The 15,737-nt window shown below is 52.6% G+C and overlaps 10 non-coding genes across 10 annotated transcripts; 3 read left to right on the top strand and 7 right to left on the bottom strand.

Annotated features, from left to right (window-relative positions):
• Positions 1-1,562: 1,562 nt before the first annotated feature.
• Positions 1,563-1,633, top strand: TRNAG-GCC (transfer RNA glycine (anticodon GCC)). Its single transcript has one exon. It is a non-coding gene; the product is annotated as a tRNA-Gly (tRNA).
• A 71-nt stretch (positions 1,634-1,704) lies between these two features.
• Positions 1,705-1,776, bottom strand: TRNAW-CCA (transfer RNA tryptophan (anticodon CCA)). The gene has a single exon. It is a non-coding gene; the product is annotated as a tRNA-Trp (tRNA).
• A 2,497-nt stretch (positions 1,777-4,273) lies between these two features.
• On the bottom strand, positions 4,274-4,347 carry TRNAN-GUU (transfer RNA asparagine (anticodon GUU)). The gene has a single exon. It is a non-coding gene; the product is annotated as a tRNA-Asn (tRNA).
• Positions 4,348-6,176: 1,829 nt separating this feature from the next.
• Positions 6,177-6,248, bottom strand: TRNAW-CCA (transfer RNA tryptophan (anticodon CCA)). The gene has a single exon. It is a non-coding gene; the product is annotated as a tRNA-Trp (tRNA).
• Positions 6,249-8,420: 2,172 nt separating this feature from the next.
• Positions 8,421-8,492, bottom strand: TRNAW-CCA (transfer RNA tryptophan (anticodon CCA)). Its single transcript has one exon. It is a non-coding gene; the product is annotated as a tRNA-Trp (tRNA).
• Positions 8,493-8,745: 253 nt separating this feature from the next.
• TRNAN-GUU (transfer RNA asparagine (anticodon GUU)) lies at positions 8,746-8,819 on the bottom strand. The gene has a single exon. It is a non-coding gene; the product is annotated as a tRNA-Asn (tRNA).
• A 1,703-nt stretch (positions 8,820-10,522) lies between these two features.
• TRNAG-GCC (transfer RNA glycine (anticodon GCC)) lies at positions 10,523-10,593 on the top strand. Its single transcript has one exon. It is a non-coding gene; the product is annotated as a tRNA-Gly (tRNA).
• A 71-nt stretch (positions 10,594-10,664) lies between these two features.
• On the bottom strand, positions 10,665-10,736 carry TRNAW-CCA (transfer RNA tryptophan (anticodon CCA)). The gene has a single exon. It is a non-coding gene; the product is annotated as a tRNA-Trp (tRNA).
• Positions 10,737-12,766: 2,030 nt separating this feature from the next.
• TRNAG-GCC (transfer RNA glycine (anticodon GCC)) lies at positions 12,767-12,837 on the top strand. Its single transcript has one exon. It is a non-coding gene; the product is annotated as a tRNA-Gly (tRNA).
• A 71-nt stretch (positions 12,838-12,908) lies between these two features.
• Positions 12,909-12,980, bottom strand: TRNAW-CCA (transfer RNA tryptophan (anticodon CCA)). Its single transcript has one exon. It is a non-coding gene; the product is annotated as a tRNA-Trp (tRNA).
• Positions 12,981-15,737: the final 2,757 nt, after the last annotated feature.

The following is a 15,737-nucleotide window of genomic DNA, read 5'->3' as shown; positions in this document are numbered from 1 at the left end:
AGTTGCCAGGCAGCTTATCTTCTGCCGGGCACACTTTCCTTTGCAGGCTTTCAGGTTGTGAATCCAGCACTGCTTAGGTGTCCATGTCAGACATGAGCAGCTCATTGAGCCCCACTGTGTGTTTTTTGTGGAGATACAACTCTCAGACTAGAGGGAGCAGGCGGGAAGTGGGTGAGACTCACACAGGGTGGGTGGGGCAGTTAAAGGATGTTATCTAATAGTGTAATCGAGGAGTTGGGTTTTTTGTGCACTACACTTTAACCAGCGATTCTTTCTAAAAGGAAATCCCAGGGCAGTACCCGCAATGAGTGGCATCCCCACACCCGAGGTTGCATTGTGGTAGCTGTTCCCTGAGCCCCTAGCCCCTGTCCCCATGTCGCCCTTTCTCCTCGTGTAACTCACCTCAGGTTCGGTGGCTCTGATACTTGCTGCTTCTGCGCGATCATCCCCATGATCTGGGCCTTTGTACGAAATGTCATGTAAGATGACTTTATTCAGCACGGCGTTTGTCATTTGCTTGGTTGTCCTGTCACTGTTGGATGTTTTCTTGCGCAGACTACTGTCTAATGGTGGGAAGGCCACGAGACACGTGACTTTTCTCTTTCCTTGTTAGCATAGTTTCCTGCCACTGTCTTGTTGTGCTGCCTGCCTGTGAGACACGTGTCTTGCCCATCTCAGCTCCACTGTGGCATGTTAGATATGTCTTTGAGCAGAGTCCCGGTCCCAGAGCTGCTGCCTTCTCTGCACTCTGGCTTGTAAGACTGCAGGCAAAGGCCCTCCCTGGCCCCTCAGCCAGATAGATACATTTACCTGCAGGGCTCAGCTTTGGTGAAAGATATTGGCGAGAGAGAGGAAAGGGGACGGCCCGTGGTGCACCCCCTATTTTGCATAGAACCACAGCCTCCTGGGAGGGGAGAGACATGAGGGTTCTCAGGGAAAGCCCTCCCAGGAGTGTTGAAGGGCAGGACGTGAAACACAGCAATCCCGGAATGGCCTGGTCTAAGATGCCTGTGCAATAGGCCTGGCCCTAGGCTTCCGGGGCTCTTCCTCGGCAGAGGCCCCAGTGGTATGAGCCCGAGCAGGGCTGTGCCCGACCAGGGCTGTAGGGCGCGTTGGGAGCGCGTTAGGGACACGAAAGAGGGCGCAGGGCGCAGAACTCTGCCCGTTTCTCCCCAGGATTTTGGGGAGGACAGGGAATCTGGCCAGGTCAGTGACTAGGCTTTCCCAGAAGGAAAGTCCAGTGACAGTGGCATGTTGTGAAACACAAGATTGCTGGTGGTCTGGAGGGTGCTTTCTGTCAGCCACTTCTCCCGGGAGCAGCCAGAGAGCAGGCTGATATCGTGCTCTGTCAAGCACAACACTGGCCCCAAACCACTGTCCTTAGCAAAAGCAGAAACATTCATAGTTTCAGTCTCCTGCATCTGATTCCTGCCATCAGCATGTGAACGTTTGGCAGTCCAAGGCTTGCCATGCAAACTTTGTTCATAGGTGTCCCATGCGAATGCATGGGCCTCATCACTACTGTCTACGGCAGGGCTCTCTGCTCAGCCTATGTAAGTGAAGCATTGGTGGTTCAGTGGTAGAATTCTCGCCTGCCACGCGGGAGGCCCGGGTTCGATTCCCGGCCAATGCAAAGCGCCCTTCTTTTGGCTTTGATTTAGAAGTCAGAGATATAGACTTGGTGGGGAAAAAAATGTCAAAGAGTGACCCCGACGTGATTTGAACACGCAACCTTCTGATCTGGAGTCAGACGCGCTACCGTTGCGCCACGAGGTCCCTGTGCATGCAGTTCTCAGCCCCGGATCAAGAAATGCTTCTGTGCCTTTTATTGGCCCTCAGTACGCCTGTGGTTAAAGTAGAAGGCTTGGTGACCCGTTTCCAGTCCTATTGGTGGAAATGACTAGAGGTGAAGAGATGAGAGAAGATAGAAATGTTGAGATAGAGCATGTCACGCAGGCAAAGCGAGAGCTCTAAGAGCAAAGCCAGACAGCTGTGTTTTAATTCAGGACTTGATGTAGGCAAAAGCATACATCCGTGGGTGGGCTTGAACCACCAACCTTTCGGTTAACAGCCGAATGTGCTAACCGATTGCGCCACAGAGACCAACCACTGCAGTGAGCGTGTTGGGACTCAATATATGTTTATACCTTTGTGCTCCTGCCTGCAGCTCTAAGGTCCTGGCATAAGACAGGTAGGCTTAGACTCCATTGTGACATGTCTTACTTCTCTTAGAAGAAGGTTCTGAGTTGCCAGGCAGCTTATCTTCTGCCGGGCACACTTTCCTTTGCAGGCTTTCAGGTTGTGAATCCAGCACTGCTTAGGTGTCCATGTCAGACATGAGCAGCTCATTGAGCCCCACTGTGTGTTTTTTGTGGAGATACAACTCTCAGACTAGAGGGAGCAGGCGGGAAGTGGGTGAGACTCACACAGGGTGGGTGGGGCAGTTAAAGGATGTTATCTAATAGTGTAATCGAGGAGTTGGGTTTTTTGTGCACTACACTTTAACCAGCGATTCTTTCTAAAAGGAAATCCCAGGGCAGTACCCGCAATGAGTGGCATCCCCACACCCGAGGTTGCATTGTGGTAGCTGTTCCCTGAGCCCCTTGCCCCTGTCCCCATGTCGCCCTTTCTCCTCGTGTAACTCACCTCAGGTTCGGTGGCTCTGATACTTGCTGCTTCTGCGCGATCATCCCCATGATCTGGGCCTTTGTACGAAATGTCATGTAAGATGACTTTATTCAGCACGGCGTTTGTCATTTGCTTGGTTGTCCTGTCACTGTTGGATGTTTTCTTGCGCAGACTACTGTCTAATGGTGGGAAGGCCACGAGACACGTGACTTTTCTCTTTCCTTGTTAGCATAGTTTCCTGCCACTGTCTTGTTGTGCTGCCTGCCTGTGAGACACGTGTCTTGCCCATCTCAGCTCCACTGTGGCATGTTAGATATGTCTTTGAGCAGAGTCCCGGTCCCAGAGTTGCTGCCTTCTCTGCACTCTGGCTTGTAAGACTGCAGGCAAAGGCCCTCCCTGGCCCCTCAGCCAGATAGATACATTTACCTGCAGGGCTCAGCTTTGGTGAAAGATTTTGGCGAGAGAGAGGAAAGGGGACGGCCCGTGGTGCACCCCCTATTTTGCATAGAACCACAGCCTCCTGGGAGGGGAGAGACATGAGGGTTCTCAGGGAAAGCCCTCCCAGGAGTGTTGAAGGGCAGGACGTGAAACACAGCAATCCCGGAATGGCCTGGTCTAAGATGCCTGTGCAATAGGCCTGGCCCTAGGCTTCCGGGGCTCTTCCTCGGCAGAGGCCCCAGTGGTATGAGCCCGACCAGGGCTGTGCCCGACCAGGGCTGTAGGGCGCGTTGGGAGCCCGTTAGGGACGCGAAAGAGGGCGCAGGGCGCAGAACTCTGCCCGTTTCTCCCCAGGATTTTGGGGAGGACAGGGAATCTGGCCAGGTCAGTGACTAGGCTTTCCCAGAAGGAAAGTCCAGTGACAGTGGCATGTTGTGAAACACAAGATTGCTGGTGGTCTGGAGGGTGGTTTCTGTCAGCCACTTCTCCCGGGAGCAGCCAGAGAGCAGGCTGATGTCGTGCTCTGTCAAGCACAACACTGGCCCCAAACCACTGTCCTTAGCAAAAGCAGAAACATTCATAGTTTCAGTCTCCTGCATCTGATTCCTGCCATCAGCATGTGAACGTTTGGCAGTCCAAGGCTTGCCATGCAAACTTTGTTCATAGGTGTCCCATGCGAATGCATGGGCCTCATCACTACTGTCTATGGCAAGGCTCTCTGCTCAGCCTATGTAAATGAAGCATTGGTGGTTCAGTGGTAGAATTCTCGCCTGCCACGCGGGAGGCCTGGGTTCTATTCCCGGCCAATGCAAAGCGCCCTTCTTTTGGCTTTGCTTTAGAAGTCCGAGATATAGACTTGGTGGGGAAAAAAATGTCAAAGAGTGACCCCGACATGATTTGAACACGCAACCTTCTGATCTGGAGTCAGACGCGCTACCGTTGCGCCACGAGGTCCCTGTGCATGCAGTTCTCAGCCCCGGATCAAGAAATGCTTCTGTGCCTTTTATTGGCCCTCAGTACGCCTGTGGTTAAAGTAGAAGGCTTGGTGGCCCGTTTCCAGTCCTATTGGTGGAAATGACTAGAGGTGAAGAGATGAGAGAAGATAGAAATGTTGAGATAGAGCATGTCACGCAGGCAAAGCGAGAGCTCTAAGAGCAAAGCCAGACAGCTGTGTTTTAATTCAGGACTTGATGTAGGCAAAAGCATACGTCCCTGGGTGGGCTTGAACCACCAACCTTTCGGTTAACAGCCGAACGCGCTAACCGATTGCGCCACAGAGACCAACCACCGCAGTGAGCGTGTTGGGACTCAATATATGTTTTTACCTTTGTGCTCCTGCCTGCAGCTCTAAGGTCCTGGCATAAGACAGGTAGGCTTAGACTCCATTGTGACATGTCTTACTTCTCTTAGAAGAAGGTTCTGAGTTGCCAGGCAGCTTATCTTCTGCCGGGCACACTTTCCTTTGCAGGCTTTCAGGTTGTGAATCCAGCACTGCTTAGGTGTCCATGTCAGACATGAGCAGCTCATTGAGCCCCACTGTGTGTTTTTTGTGGAGATACAACTCTCAGACTAGAGGGAGCAGGCGGGAAGTGGGTGAGACTCACACAGGGTGGGTGGGGCAGTTAAAGGATGTTATCTAATAGTGTAATCGAGGAGTTGGGTTTTTTGTGCACTACACTTTAACCAGCGATTCTTTCTAAAAGGAAATCCCAGGGCAGTACCCGCAATGAGTGGCATCCCCACACCCGAGGTTGCATTGTGGTAGCTGTTCCCTGAGCCCCTAGCCCCTGTCCCCATGTCGCCCTTTCTCCTCGTGTAACTCACCTCAGGTTCGGTGGCTCTGATACTTGCTGCTTCTGCGCGATCATCCCCATGATCTGGGCCTTTGTACGAAATGTCATGTAAGATGACTTTATTCAGCACGGCGTTTGTCATTTGCTTGGTTGTCCTGTCACTGTTTGATGTTTTCTTGCGCAGACTACTGTCTAATGGTGGGAAGGCCACGAGACACGTGACTTTTCTCTTTCCTTGTTAGCATAGTTTCCTGCCACTGTCTTGGTGTGCTGCCAGCCTGTGAGACACGTGTTTTCCCATCTCAGCTCCACTGTGGCATGTTAGATATGTCTTTGAGCAGAGTCCCGGTCCCAGAGCTGCTGCCTTCTCTGCACTCTGGCTTGTAAGACTGCAGGCAAAGGCCCTCCCTGGCCCCTCAACCCAGATAGATACATTTACCTGCAGGGCTCAGCTTTGGTGAAAGATATTGGCGAGAGAGAGGAAAGGGGACGGCCCGTGGTGCACCCCCTATTTTGCATAGAACCACAGCCTCCTGGGAGGGGAGAGACATGAGGGTTCTCAGGGAAAGCCCTCCCAGGAGTGTTGAAGGGCAGGACGTGAAACACAGCAATCCCGGAATGGCCTGGTCTAAGATGCCTGTGCAATAGGCCTGGCCCTAGGCTTCCGGGGCTCTTCCTCGGCAGAGGCCCCAGTGGTATGAGCCCGACCAGGGCTGTAGGGCGCGTTGGGAGCGCGTTAGGGACGCGAAAGAGGGCGCAGGGCGCAGAACTCTGCCCGTTTCTCCCCAGGATTTTGTGGAGGACAGGGAATCTGGCCAGGTCAGTGACTAGGCTTTCCCAGAAGGAAAGTCCAGTGACAGTGGCATGTTGTGAAACACAAGATTGCTGGTGGTCTGGAGGGTGCTTTCTGTTAGCCACTTCTCCCAGGGGCAGCCAGAGAGCAGGCTGATGTCGTGCTCTGTCAAGCACAACACTGGCCCCAAACCACTGTCCTTAGCAAAAGCAGAAACATTCATAGTTTCAGTCTCCTGCATCTGATTCCTGCCATCAGCATGTGAACGTTTGGCAGTCCAAGGCTTGCCATGCAAACTTTGTTCATAGGTGTCCCATGCGAATGCATGGGCCTCATCACTACTGTCTACGGCAGGGCTCTCTGCTCAGTCTATGTAAGTGAAGCATTGGTGGTTCAGTGGTAGAATTCTCGCCTGCCATGCGGGAGGCCCGGGTTCGATTCCTGGCCAATGCAAAGCGCCCTTCTTTTGGCTTTGCTTTAGAAGTCAGAGATATAGACTTGGTGGGGAAAAAAATGTCAAAGAGTGACCCCGACGTGATTTGAACACGCAACCTTCTGATCTGGAGTCAGACGCGCTACCGTTGCGCCACGAGGTCCCTGTGCAGGCAGTTCTCAGCCCCGGATCAAGAAATGCTTCTGTGCCTTTTATTGGCCCTCAGTACGCCTGTGGTTAAAGTAGAAGGCTTGGTGGCCCGTTTCCAGTCCTATTGGTGGAAATGACTAGAGGTGAAGAGATGAGAGAAGATAGAAATGTTGAGATAGAGCATGTCACGCAGGCAAAGCGAGAGCTCTAAGAGCAAAGCCAGACAGCTGTGTTTTAATTCAGGACTTGATGTAGGCAAAAGCATACGTCCCTGGGTGGGCTTGAACCACCAACCTTTCGGTTAACAGCCGAACGCGCTAACCGATTGCGACACAGAGACCAACCACCACAGTGAGCGTGTTGGGACTCAATATATGTTTTTACCTTTGTGCTCCTGCCTGCAGCTCTAAGGTCCTGGCATAAGACAGGTAGGCTTAGACTCCATTGTGACATGTCTTACTTCTCTTAGAAGAAGGTTCTGAGTTGCCAGGCAGCTTATCTTCTGCCGGGCACACTTTCCTTTGCAGGCTTTCAGGTTGTGAATCCAGCACTGCTTAGGTGTCCATGTCAGACATGAGCAGCTCATTGAGCCCCACTGTGTGTTTTTTGTGGAGATACAACTCTCAGACTAGAGGGAGCAGGCGGGAAGTGGGTGAGACTCACACAGGGTGGGTGGGGCAGTTAAAGGATGTTATCTAATAGTGTAATCGAGGAGTTGGGTTTTTTGTGCACTACACTTTAACCAGCGATTCTTTCTAAAAGGAAATCCCAGGGCAGTACCCGCAATGAGTGGCATCCCCACACCCGAGGTTGCATTGTGGTAGCTGTTCCCTGAGCCCCTAGCCCCTGTCCCCATGTCGCCCTTTCTCCTCGTGTAACTCACCTCAGGTTCGGTGGCTCTGATACTTGCTGCTTCTGCGCGATCATCCCCATGATCTGGGCCTTTGTACGAAATGTCATGTAAGATGACTTTATTCAGCACAGCGTTTGTCATTTGCTTGGTTGTCCTGTCACTGTTGGATGTTTTCTTGCGCAGACTACTGTCTAATGGTGGGAAGGCCACGAGACACGTAACTTTTCTCTTTCCTTGTTAGCATAGTTTCCTGCCACTGTCTTGTTGTGCTGCCTGCCTGTGAGACACGTGTCTTGCCCATCTCAGCTCCACTGTGGCATGTTAGATATGTCTTTGAGCAGAGTCCCGGTCCCAGAGCTGCTGCCTTCTCTGCACTCTGGCTTGTAAGACTGCAGGCAAAGGCCCTCCCTGGCCCCTCAGCCAGATAGATACATTTACCTGCAGGGCTCAGCTTTGGTGAAAGATATTGGCGAGAGAGAGGAAAGGGGACGGCCCGTGGTGCACCCCATATTTTGCATAGAACCACAGCCTCCTGGGAGGGCAGAGACATGAGGGTTCTCAGGGAAAGCCCTCCCAGGAGTGTTGAAGGGCAGGACGTGAAACACAGCAATCCCGGAATGGCCTGGTCTAAGATGCCTGTGCAATAGGCCTGGCCCTAGGCTTCCGGGGCTCTTCCTCGGCAGAGGCCCCAGTGGTATGAGCCCGACCAGGGCTGTGCCCGACCAGGGCTGTAGGGCGCGTTGGGAGCGCGTTAGGGACGCGAAAGAGGGCGCAGGGTGCAGAACTCTGCCCGTTTCTCCCCAGGATTTTGGGGAGGACAGGGAATCTGGCCAGGTCAGTGACTAGGCTTTCCCAGAAGGAAAGTCCAGTGACAGTGGCATGTTGTGAAACACAAGATTGCTGGTGGTCTGGAGGGTGCTTTCTGTCAGCCACTTCTCCCGGGAGCAGCCAGAGAGCAGGCTGATGTCGTGCTCTGTCAAGCACAACACTGGCTCCAAACCACTGTCCTTAGCAAAAGCAGAAACATTCATAGTTTCAGTCTCCTGCATCTGATTCCTGCCATCAGCATATGAACTTTTGGCAGTCCAAGGCTTGCCATGCAAACTTTGTTCATAGGTGTCCCATGCGAATGCATGGGCCTCATCACTACTGTCTACGGCAGGGCTCTCTGCTCAGCCTATGCAAGTGAAGCATTGGTGGTTCAGTGGTAGAATTCTCGCCTGCCACGCGGGAGGCCTGGGTTCGATTCCCGGCCAATGCAAAGCGCCCTTCTTTTGGCTTTGCTTTAGAAGTCAGAGATATAGACTTGGTGGGGAAAAAAATGTCAAAGAGTGACCCCGACGTGATTTGAACACGCAACCTTCTGATCTGGAGTCAGACGCGCTACCGTTGCGCCACGAGGTCCCTGTGCATGCAGTTCTCAGCCCCGGATCAAGAAATGCTTCTGTGCCTTTTATTGGCCCTCAGTACGCCTGTGGTTAAAGTAGAAGGCTTGGTGGCCCGTTTCCAGTCCTATTGGTGGAAATGACTAGAGGTGAAGAGATGAGAGAAGATAGAAATGTTGAGATAGAGCATGTCACGCAGGCAAAGCGAGAGCTCTAAGAGCAAAGCCAGACAGCTGTGTTTTAATTCAGGACTTGATGTAGGCAAAAGCATACGTCCCTGGGTGGGCTTGAACCACCAACCTTTCGGTTAACAGCCGAACGCGCTAACCGATTGCGCCACAGAGACCAACCACCGCTGTGAGCGTGTTGGGACTCAATATATGTTTTTACCTTTGTGCTCCTGCCTGCAGCTCTAAGGTCCTGGCATAAGACAGGTAGGCTTAGACTCCATTGTGACATGTCTTACTTCTCTTAGAAGAAGGTTCTGAGTTGCCAGGCAGCTTATCTTCTGCCGGGCACACTTTCCTTTGCAGGCTTTCAGGTTGTGAATCCAGCACTGCTTAGGTGTCCATGTCAGACATGAGCAGCTCATTGAGCCCCACTGTGTGTTTTTTGTGGAGATACAACTCTCAGACTAGAGGGAGCAGGCGGGAAGTGGGTGAGACTCACACAGGGTGGGTGGGGCAGTTAAAGGATGTTATCTAATAGTGTAATCGAGGAGTTGGGTTTTTTGTGCACTACACTTTAACCAGCGATTCTTTCTAAAAGGAAATCCCAGGGCAGTACCCGCAATGAGTGGCATCCCCACACCCGAGGTTGCATTGTGGTAGCTGTTCCCTGAGCCCCTAGCCCCTGTCCCCATGTCGCCCTTTCTCCTCGTGTAACTCACCTCAGGTTCGGTGGCTCTGATACTTGCTTCTTCTGCGCGATCATCCCCATGATCTGGGCCTTTGTACGAAATGTCATGTAAGATGACTTTATTCAGCACGGCGTTTGTCATTTGCTTGGTTGTCCTGTCACTGTTGGATGTTTTCTTGCGCAGACTACTGTCTAATGGTGGGAAGGCCACGAGACACGTGACTTTTCTCTTTCCTTGTTAGCATAGTTTCCTCCCACTGTCTTGGTGTGCTGCCAGCCTGTGAGACACGTGTCTTGCCCATCTCAGCTCCACTGTGGCATGTTAGATATGTCTTTGAGCAGAGTCCCGGTCCCAGAGCTGCTGCCTTCTCTGCACTCTGGCTTGTAAGACTGCAGGCAAAGGCCCTCCCTGGCCCCTCAGCCAGATAGATACATTTACCTGCAGGGCTCAGCTTTGGTGAAAGATATTGGCGAGAGAGAGGAAAGGGGACGGCCCGTGGTGCACCCCCTATTTTGCATAGAACCACAGCCTCCTGGGAGGGCAGAGACATGAGGGTTCTCAGGGAAAGCCCTCCCAGGAGTGTTGAAGGGCAGGACGTGAAACACAGCAATCCCGGAATGGCCTGGTCTAAGATGCCTGTGCAATAGGCCTGGCCCTAGGCTTCCGGGGCTCTTCCTCGGCAGAGGCCCCAGTGGTATGAGCCCGACCAGGGCTGTGCCCGACCAGGGCTGTAGGGCGCGTTGGGAGCGTGTTAGGGACGCGAAAGAGGGCGCAGGGCGCAGAACTCTGCCCGTTTCTCCCCAGGATTTTGGGGAGGACAGGGAATCTGGCCAGGTCAGTGACTAGGCTTTCCCAGAAGGAAAGTCCAGTGACAGTGGCATGTTGTGAAACACAAGATTGCTGGTGGTCTGGAGGGTGCTTTCTGTCAGCCACTTCTCCCGGGAGCAGCCAGAGAGCAGGCTGATGTCGTGCTCTGTCAAGCACAACACTGGCCCCAAACCACTGTCCTTAGCAAAAGGAGAAACATTCATAGTTTCAGTCTCCTGCATCTGATTCCTGCCATCAGCATGTGAACGTTTGGCAGTCCAAGGCTTGCCATGCAAACTTTGTTCATAGGTGTCCCATGCGAATGCATGGGCCTCATCACTACTGTCTACGGCAGGGCTCTCTGCTCAGCCTATGTAAGTGAAGCATTGGTGGTTCAGTGGTAGAATTCTCGCCTGCCACGCGGGAGGCCCGGGTTCGATTCCCGGCCAATGCAAAGCGCCCTTCTTTTGGCTTTGATTTAGAAGTCAGAGATATAGACTTGGTGGGGAAAAAAATGTCAAAGAGTGACCCCGACGTGATTTGAACACGCAACCTTCTGATCTGGAGTCAGACGCGCTACCGTTGCGCCACGAGGTCCCTGTGCATGCAGTTCTCAGCCCCGGATCAAGAAATGCTTCTGTGCCTTTTATTGGCCCTCAGTACGCCTGTGGTTAAAGTAGAAGGCTTGGTGGCCCGTTTCCAGTCCTATTGGTGGAAATTACTAGAGGTGAAGAGATGAGAGAAGATAGAAATGTTGAGATAGAGCATGTCACGCAGGCAAAGCGAGAGCTCTAAGAGCAAAGCCAGACAGCTGTGTTTTAATTCAGGACTTGATGTAGGCAAAAGCATACATCCGTGGGTGGGCTTGAACCACCAACCTTTCGGTTAACAGCCGAATGTGCTAACCGATTGCGCCACAGAGACCAACCACTGCAGTGAGCGTGTTGGGACTCAATATATGTTTATACCTTTGTGCTCCTGCCTGCAGCTCTAAGGTCCTGGCATAAGACAGGTAGGCTTAGACTCCATTGTGACATGTCTTACTTCTCTTAGAAGAAGGTTCTGAGTTGCCAGGCAGCTTATCTTCTGCCGGGCACACTTTCCTTTGCAGGCTTTCAGGTTGTGAATCCAGCACTGCTTAGGTGTCCATGTCAGACATGAGCAGCTCATTGAGCCCCACTGTGTGTTTTTTGTGGAGATACAACTCTCAGACTAGAGGGAGCAGGCGGGAAGTGGGTGAGACTCACACAGGGTGGGTGGGGCAGTTAAAGGATGTTATCTAATAGTGTAATCGAGGAGTTGGGTTTTTTGTGCACTACACTTTAACCAGCGATTCTTTCTAAAAGGAAATCCCAGGGCAGTACCCGCAATGAGTGGCATCCCCACACCCGAGGTTGCATTGTGGTAGCTGTTCCCTGAGCCCCTAGCCCCTGTCCCCATGTCGCCCTTTCTCCTCGTGTAACTCACCTCAGGTTCGGTGGCTCTGATACTTGCTGCTTCTGCGCGATCATCCCCATGATCTGGGCCTTTGTACGAAATGTCATGTAAGATGACTTTATTCAGCACGGCGTTTGTCATTTGCTTGGTTGTCCTGTCACTGTTGGATGTTTTCTTGCGCAGACTACTGTCTAATGGTGGGAAGGCCACGAGACACGTGACTTTTCTCTTTCCTTGTTAGCATAGTTTCCTGCCACTGTCTTGTTGTGCTGCCTGCCTGTGAGACACGTGTCTTGCCCATCTCAGCTCCACTGTGGCATGTTAGATATGTCTTTGAGCAGAGTCCCGGTCCCAGAGCTGCTGCCTTCTCTGCACTCTGGCTTGTAAGACTGCAGGCAAAGGCCCTCCCTGGCCCCTCAGCCAGATAGATACATTTACCTGCAGGGCTCAGCTTTGGTGAAAGATATTGGCGAGAGAGAGGAAAGGGGACGGCCCGTGGTGCACCCCCTATTTTGCATAGAACCACAGCCTCCTGGGAGGGGAGAGACATGAGGGTTCTCAGGGAAAGCCCTCCCAGGAGTGTTGAAGGGCAGGACGTGAAACACAGCAATCCCGGAATGGCCTGGTCTAAGATGCCTGTGCAATAGGCCTGGCCCTAGGCTTCCGGGGCTCTTCCTCGGCAGAGGCCCCAGTGGTATGAGCCCGACCAGGGCTGTGCCCGACCAGGGCTGTAGGGCGCGTTGGGAGCGCGTTAGGGACACGAAAGAGGGCGCAGGGCGCAGAACTCTGCCCGTTTCTCCCCAGGATTTTGGGGAGGACAGGGAATCTGGCCAGGTCAGTGACTAGGCTTTCCCAGAAGGAAAGTCCAGTGACAGTGGCATGTTGTGAAACACAAGATTGCTGGTGGTCTGGAGGGTGCTTTCTGTCAGCCACTTCTCCCGGGAGCAGCCAGAGAGCAGGCTGATATCGTGCTCTGTCAAGCACAACACTGGCCCCAAACCACTGTCCTTAGCAAAAGCAGAAACATTCATAGTTTCAGTCTCCTGCATCTGATTCCTGCCATCAGCATGTGAACGTTTGGCAGTCCAAGGCTTGCCATGCAAACTTTGTTCATAGGTGTCCCATGCGAATGCATGGGCCTCATCACTACTGTCTACGGCAGGGCTCTCTGCTCAGCCTATGTAAGTGAAGCATTGGTGGTTCAGTGGTAGAATTCTCGCCTGCCACGCGGGAGGCCCGGGTTCGATTCCCGGCCAATGCAAAGCGCCCTTCTTTTGGCTTTGATTTAGAAGTCAGAGATATAGACTTGGTGGGGAAAAAAATGTCAAAGAGTGACCCCGACGTGATTTGAACACGCAACCTTCTGATCTGGAGTCAGACGCGCTACCGTTGCGCCACGAGGTCCCTGTGCATGCAGTTCTCAGCCCCGGATCAAGAAATGCTTCTGTGCCTTTTATTGGCCCTCAGTACGCCTGTGGTTAAAGTAGAAGGCTTGGTGACCCGTTTCCAGTCCTATTGGTGGAAATGACTAGAGGTGAAGAGATGAGAGAAGATAGAAATGTTGAGATAGAGCATGTCACGCAGGCAAAGCGAGAGCTCTAAGAGCAAAGCCAGACAGCTGTGTTTTAATTCAGGACTTGATGTAGGCAAAAGCATACATCCGTGGGTGGGCTTGAACCACCAACCTTTCGGTTAACAGCCGAATGTGCTAACCGATTGCGCCACAGAGACCAACCACTGCAGTGAGCGTGTTGGGACTCAATATATGTTTATACCTTTGTGCTCCTGCCTGCAGCTCTAAGGTCCTGGCATAAGACAGGTAGGCTTAGACTCCATTGTGACATGTCTTACTTCTCTTAGAAGAAGGTTCTGAGTTGCCAGGCAGCTTATCTTCTGCCGGGCACACTTTCCTTTGCAGGCTTTCAGGTTGTGAATCCAGCACTGCTTAGGTGTCCATGTCAGACATGAGCAGCTCATTGAGCCCCACTGTGTGTTTTTTGTGGAGATACAACTCTCAGACTAGAGGGAGCAGGCGGGAAGTGGGTGAGACTCACACAGGGTGGGTGGGGCAGTTAAAGGATGTTATCTAATAGTGTAATCGAGGAGTTGGGTTTTTTGTGCACTACACTTTAACCAGCGATTCTTTCTAAAAGGAAATCCCAGGGCAGTACCCGCAATGAGTGGCATCCCCACACCCGAGGTTGCATTGTGGTAGCTGTTCCCTGAGCCCCTTGCCCCTGTCCCCATGTCGCCCTTTCTCCTCGTGTAACTCACCTCAGGTTCGGTGGCTCTGATACTTGCTGCTTCTGCGCGATCATCCCCATGATCTGGGCCTTTGTACGAAATGTCATGTAAGATGACTTTATTCAGCACGGCGTTTGTCATTTGCTTGGTTGTCCTGTCACTGTTGGATGTTTTCTTGCGCAGACTACTGTCTAATGGTGGGAAGGCCACGAGACACGTGACTTTTCTCTTTCCTTGTTAGCATAGTTTCCTGCCACTGTCTTGTTGTGCTGCCTGCCTGTGAGACACGTGTCTTGCCCATCTCAGCTCCACTGTGGCATGTTAGATATGTCTTTGAGCAGAGTCCCGGTCCCAGAGTTGCTGCCTTCTCTGCACTCTGGCTTGTAAGACTGCAGGCAAAGGCCCTCCCTGGCCCCTCAGCCAGATAGATACATTTACCTGCAGGGCTCAGCTTTGGTGAAAGATATTGGCGAGAGAGAGGAAAGGGGACGGCCCGTGGTGCACCCCCTATTTTGCATAGAACCACAGCCTCCTGGGAGGGGAGAGACATGAGGGTTCTCAGGGAAAGCCCTCCCAGGAGTGTTGAAGGGCAGGACGTGAAACACAGCAATCCCGGAATGGCCTGGTCTAAGATGCCTGTGCAATAGGCCTGGCCCTAGGCTTCCGGGGCTCTTCCTCGGCAGAGGCCCCAGTGGTATGAGCCCGACCAGGGCTGTGCCCGACCAGGGCTGTAGGGCGCGTTGGGAGCGCGTTAGGGACGCGAAAGAGGGCGCAGGGCGCAGAACTCTGCCCGTTTCTCCCCAGGATTTTGGGGAGGACAGGGAATCTGGCCAGGTCAGTGACTAGGCTTTCCCAGAAGGAAAGTCCAGTGACAGTGGCATGTTGTGAAACACAAGATTGCTGGTGGTCTGGAGGGTGCTTTCTGTCAGCCACTTCTCCCGGGAGCAGCCAGAGAGCAGGCTGATGTCGTGCTCTGTCAAGCACAACACTGGCCCCAAACCACTGTCCTTAGCAAAAGCAGAAACATTCATAGTTTCAGTCTCCTGCATCTGATTCCTGCCATCAGCATGTGAATGTTTGGCAGTCCAAGGCTTGCCATGCAAACTTTGTTCATAGGTGTCCCATGCGAATGCATGGGCCTCATCACTACTGTCTACGGCAGGGCTCTCTGCTCAGCCTAGATAAGTGAAGCATTGGTGGTTCAGTGGTAGAATTCTCGCCTGCCTCGCGGGAGGCCAGAGTTCGATTCCCGGCCAATGCAAAGTGCCCTTCTTTTGGCTTTGCTTTAGAAGTCAGAGATATGGACTTGGTGGGGAAAAAAATGTCAAAAAGTGACCCCGACGTGATTTGAAGACGCAACCTTCTGATCTGGAGTCAGACGCGCTACCGTTGCGCCACAAGGTCCCTGTGCATGCAGTTCTCAGCCCCGGATCAAGAAATGCTTCTGTGCCTGTTATTGGCCCTCAGTACGCCTGTGGTTAAAGTAGAAGGCTTGGTGGCCCGTTTCCAGTCCTATTGGTGGAAATGACTAGAGGTGAAGAGATGAGAGAAGATATAAATGTTGAGATAGAGCATGTCACGCAGGAAAAGCGAGAGCTCTAAGAGCAAAGCCAGACAGCTGTGTTTTAATTCAGGACTTGATGTAGGCAAAAGCATACGTCCCTGGGTGGGCTTGAACCACCAACCTTTCGGTTAACAGCCAAACGCGCTAACCGATTGCGCCACAGAGACCAACCACCGCAGTGAGCGTGTTGGGACTCGATATATGTTTATACCTTTGTGCTCCTGCCTGCAGCTCTAAGGTCCTGGCATAAGACAGGTAGGCTTAGACTCCATTGTGACATGTCTTACTTCTCTTAGAAGAAGGTTCTGAGTTGCCAGGCAGCTTATCTTCTGCCGGGCACACTTTCCTTTGCA

Source organism: Pleurodeles waltl, chromosome 4_1 (assembly GCF_031143425.1).
Source record: "Pleurodeles waltl isolate 20211129_DDA chromosome 4_1, aPleWal1.hap1.20221129, whole genome shotgun sequence".
Classification (NCBI taxonomy): domain Eukaryota; kingdom Metazoa; phylum Chordata; class Amphibia; order Caudata; family Salamandridae; genus Pleurodeles; species Pleurodeles waltl.
The sequence above is the reverse complement of the archived record's forward strand: the minus strand, read 5'-3'. Positions and strand labels throughout refer to the sequence as shown.